Source organism: Heterocephalus glaber, unplaced genomic scaffold (genome assembly GCF_053883595.1).
Source record: "Heterocephalus glaber isolate CG9 unplaced genomic scaffold, H.glaber_assembly_v1.0 deba00001698, whole genome shotgun sequence".
Taxonomy (NCBI): domain Eukaryota; kingdom Metazoa; phylum Chordata; class Mammalia; order Rodentia; family Bathyergidae; genus Heterocephalus; species Heterocephalus glaber.
In genome coordinates this window covers 1,840,266-1,845,463 of record NW_028258419.1, presented here as the reverse complement: position 1 = coordinate 1,845,463, position 5,198 = coordinate 1,840,266, and the positions used below count along the sequence as shown (strand labels likewise).

General features: G+C 38.9%; 1 pseudogene; it reads left to right on the top strand.

Annotated features, from left to right (window-relative positions):
* Positions 1–266: 266 nt before the first annotated feature.
* LOC110347193 (shugoshin 1 pseudogene) lies at positions 267–1,580 on the top strand (annotated as a pseudogene).
* The last annotated feature ends 3,618 nt before the right edge of the window (positions 1,581–5,198 follow it).

Below are 5,198 nucleotides of genomic sequence, written 5' to 3'. Positions count from 1 at the left end.
GAGCGCGGCGGGGAATTTCGAATGTGGCGGCGGTAGTAGCGGGCGACCGGAGACACAACCGCAGGCCTGGAGCGCTGGAACGCGGGGCTCAAGGGAGGCAGGGCAGTTTTGAGGAGTCTTGGGATGTGAGGAAGAGGCCGACAGCTGCAGAAGTACTGGCCAAGGTATGCGGGAAAAACCAACATGGTGCCGTACCTGGCTACCTCCGCAGCAGTACTGTTTTGACTACCATACACATAGAGACCATCCGCTCACACTGACCTGTCTGTATTTTCATTCGCTCTGGCGCATCCGCTGTTAACACCCTTGGCCTGGACAGGAAGCAGAAGACGGCCAAGGAAAGGTGCCAGAAAAAGTCCTTTCAAGATAGTCTTGAAGACATAAAGAAGCGAATGAAAGAGAAAAGGAATAAAAACTTGGCAGAGATTGGCAAACGCAGGTCCTTTATACCTGCACCATGCCAAGTGATTACCAACACTTGTACACTGCTGAAAAATTACCAAGACAACAACAGAATGTTAGTTTTAGCTTTGGAAAATGAAAAATCCAAAGTGAGAGAAGCCCAAGATACCATCCTACAGCTAAGAAAGGAATGTTACTACCTTGCATGTCAGCTATATGCACTGAAAGAAAAACTTACTTCACAACAAACAGAAGATACTGCTCAGAACCAGGAAGTATGCCTCTCAGGGATGGATTCCAATAATGATGACAACCCCAGGGATTTGTTTGCAAAGGATATACTGCAAGTTCCTTTTCAAGAAACTGACCTTCCAGGACAAGGAGAATCATCCCAAATAAAAGAGCAAATACTTTCTACTCCTCAAGACACAGTGGGATCTGACTTTGATTTGGGGAGGCTAAGTCTACTGCTAATGTCTTACCTAGAACTGTATCTCTCCGTTGCCATGTAAAAGAACATTTTATTAGTCTAAGTCAATTTGATACCTTGGATAATTTTGAAACTAGTTATTTGGAAGGGCAATCTTTCGAACTGGAAAGCATCAGGTATGTGGACCCAGTAGTAAACATGCACATACCAAACAATGAAGAAAAAAATGTCTGTCAATGGAACATAGACAAAAGTAATTTATCACCAAGGCTGATTGAACCAGGAAAGTTTACCAAAATGGAAGAAGTCATTTTAGAATCTAAAGCTGAAAAAAACCCCTCAACATAGAGGTATACAAGTAAGAAAAAAAGAAGAGAAAAGAAAAACTAACAGAAGAAAATCTAAGTCTTCATCAAAGTATAAAGGGAACAAAAGTAAAAATCAAAAAACTGTTTGCTCCCAAAAATTGGATGAATCTGTCAGTTCCAGCGATGCTTACAATTTTAATTTGGAAGAGGGTATTCATCTCACCCCTTTCCATCAAAAAACCAACACTGATTCTAACAGAGAAAAAAACAACAGTACGTCTGAAGTGAGCATCTTTGAATTCAGCAGTTCTGGAGACGATTCTGATGATCTCTATGTGCCCCATGCAAGAACACTCAGAATCTCACAAGCACATCAGATAGACTAGTCACCCAGCCTTGATCTAAAAGAGCGCTAAGCCTCACAGATGAGCAAGAGATGGAGGTTTCTAAGCCAACAAAAACTCCTACTAGTGTACCACCTAAGACTCACCCATCACCTCCATCACCTCATTGTAGCCTGAAGGATATCACCAATGTTCCCTTGTTTCCCAAAATAAAATTTGGGAGACTTTCTCTTTCTCCAGAAAAGAATAAAGCAAGCACAGCCATGTGTCTGCCTAAGCGGAGGTGCACAAGCAGCATGAATTATAAGGAGCCAACACTAGCTTCAAAACTAAGAAGAGGAGACCCTTTCACAGATTTGTGTTTCTTGAATTCTCCTATTTTGAAGCAGAAAAAGAATTTGAAACGTTCTAAAAAAAGCATAAAGGAAATACAATAAATCTCTTTTTGGATGCTGCTTAAATTTATCCTATATCTTTTTGTGTTGCTCCAATAGACAATCCGTAAGGTAGTACAAAAGTGGGTGGAACTGTTGCCATGGTATATTCTCTTAACAGGACCCTAGATCGTGAACATTTCTTCAAAAGCATACTTTATAATTGTTCAGTTTTCTTGTAATGCCTAAACCCTTTGATTTTATTCAAAATATATCCTATACCAACAGTTTGGAAATTATATAATCTCCTGGCATCTTTTATTTTTCCCTTAAGTGGGGGATACTAGACTAATGTTTTTTAAAAATAGGCTGAAGATTTTTTTGAAAATCCTTACATAATTTTTGAATAAAATAAATCCTTGACATTTGTAGAAGATATACCCTAAGTTTATGGATCCCTCGTATTACTGTTGTATTTGATTCCTCACATGAAATGTTTACAGAATCACAATTAGGAAATCAATGATTGCTAAGGCTTATGGACTAGTCAAAGGAATAGTTATGAACCTTGAGAATCTGTTCAAATTGTCACCTTGGAAAAACTGTAAGTTACTATGTCATTGACTCTCAGAGCTCCCTACTTGGGCAAAAATCTCAAATGTTAAATATGTGAATACTAAGAGCTTTTCTCTGTTTTTGATCAACCAGTGGAGGAAATGAGTTCAATTCACAGTGCTTGACATCTATCCTTGTATGTACCACTTGAAACTTTTTAAAATCACTATAGGTGGTTCATTTTTTAAAAAACAATAAAATTTGTATAAAATAGAAAAAAAAAGAACAAGAACATAATAAAATGAATGAATTTTCATCAAGAAGGTATTATTTTGTACTATGTAAGTGATAATTTCAAACAGGAAAGGACAATTGTGCTACAAATTCATTGAGAAATTAATTTATAGGAGGCTGACATGTAAGAATATTTACACAGTAATTAGTTTGTTAAAAGAGTGATGTCAAAATCAATTTTACCCATTAGATCTTAATTTAACAAGCACTGCTCCTACTCAATATACTTACATAATACTTTGACAAATCAGGTAGTAATCTTTAGATTTCTTTGTTGGGTTGGTCTGTGGGTCTTTCAGTTTTGTTTGTTTGAAAATGTCTTTATTTTATATCATTTTTGAAGCATTTTTTTTGGCTTTCTTTTTAGTACTGGGGATCGAACTTGGGACTTCCCACTTGCAAGGCAGGTGGCGGAACCACTGAGCTAAATCCCCGGCCCTGAAGCATATTTTTGTGTGTACAGAATTCTATATTATAAGTAATTTTTTAAATTTTTAAATTTTTTAAATTTTTTGGTACTGGGGATCAAACTTGGGACCTTGTGTTTGTGAGGCAGGTGGTGGAACCACTGAGCTAAATCTCCTGCCCTATTATAACTAATTTTGAAAAATAGTTTGGAAAATACCATTCTATCACTTCCTGGCTCCCATTATTTCTATCGATAGGACATGTGTTAATTTTACTATGGCACTGAATTACTTTTCATCTGTGGCTAACTTTAAGACATTTCTTCTTGTCTTTTTTTTTGTAAAATTATAAAGAACCTGTGGCTTAATGTTTATCACCAATTTTGAACAGTTACATTGTATTGACCTCAAATATTGTTTTTTTACATTCTCTTTATTCATCCTTTCACTAACTCCATACATGGTAAAGATTTTTTTGAGTAGAAAAATTTATTGGGGAATAGCAATAAGGAATAGGAATAGCTCCTGAGAGACAGGGGGGTCCCAAATGGGTTGTCAATGAGTCCACTTTTTTGAAAACGTTTTATAGAGCAAAGTCACAAGGAGTGGGTACAATGTGGGTCAAATTATAATCAACTTGGGTCCTGAGTCTCGCAGAAGACTCCGAATCACCCCGCTGCAGACAGGCAGGTCCGCCCACACCCTACTGAGGTCCCCAGTCAGGTGGAACATGTCGAATCACCCCGCTGCAGACAGGCAGCCATGTGGTTCCACACTACAAAGACGCAGAGGACACCAGACCACCAGACTAAAGTACTGAGTCCCGCTGCTCCTGGCCCAGAGGTAGGGGCTTCCTGGTCACCAACCCTCCCGCTGCTCCCAGCCCACAGGAAAGGGCTTTTGGGTCACCATCCCTACCACTGCTCCCGGCCCCTGTCCCACCTCTCCCAGCTCAGAGGAGGTAATCTGAGCAGGTGCTAACAGCCCCCTGCCCCAGTAGAAATGAGAAAACACATAAGTCTCAAAACCAGACTTCCATATCACCTACAGCAACACCAAAGGGAAATGAGATGGAACGCTCTGATACTCAACCACCTGGACCCACTGAACTGGCAACAAAAGGGGACCTGGAAAAAATGAAATCAGAAATAATTTCTCAAGTAACAGGAGAAATTGTGCCTCTAGTGCAAGACATGATTAATAAATCTAGAGAGGAGCTGAGGAATATGATGGAATCCCAACATAAGAAACAAATGGAATCCATAAAACAGATGCAAATAGATTTCCAGGACATTAAAAACTCCATTGAAAGTCTACATAGCAGAATGAGCCAATGTGAGGACAGAATTTCAGATATAGAAGATAAGATTGCAATTAGTGACCAGGAAAAGAAAAATTGCTTCAAAATTATAAGGGAACATGAGAAATCAATCCAGCAGCTGCTAGATGATGCAAAGAAGAATAACATAAGACTGATTGGACTCAATGAAGAAACAGGAGAGAGTGGAGATGACATAAAAAATCTCCTCACAGAAATAATGGGAGAAAACTTCCCAAGCAGGGGACAAGAGCTTGACATACAGATAAGGGAGGCATATAGGACTCCAAATAGCTTTGATCAAAAAAAATCTACACCTAGGCATATAATTGTTAAGATTCCAGAAACTCAACAGAAGAACAAAGTTCTCCAAGCAGTCAGAGAAAAGAAACAAATCACATACAAAGGAAAGCCCATCAGAATCACAGAAGACTTCTCAATGCAAACCCTCAAGGCAAGAAGAGCTTGGAGTGATGTATTTCAAGCCCTAAAAGAAAAGAGCCTCCAACCCATATTGATGTACCCTGCAAAACTATCTTTTAAAATGGATGGAGAAATAAGATACTTTCATGACAAAGAGTACCTTAGGAACTTCGTGAATACCAAACCAGCACTCCAAAGAATTTTACACAATATCCTAGGAACAGATATTGAGGATCACAACCCCAGGAAGCAAAGCAGAATGAACCCATCTGGCATGACAAGAAATTAAATGGAAAGGGGGAGAACCCAACAAAAAGAAAAAGTCATGGCAATGACAAGTCAA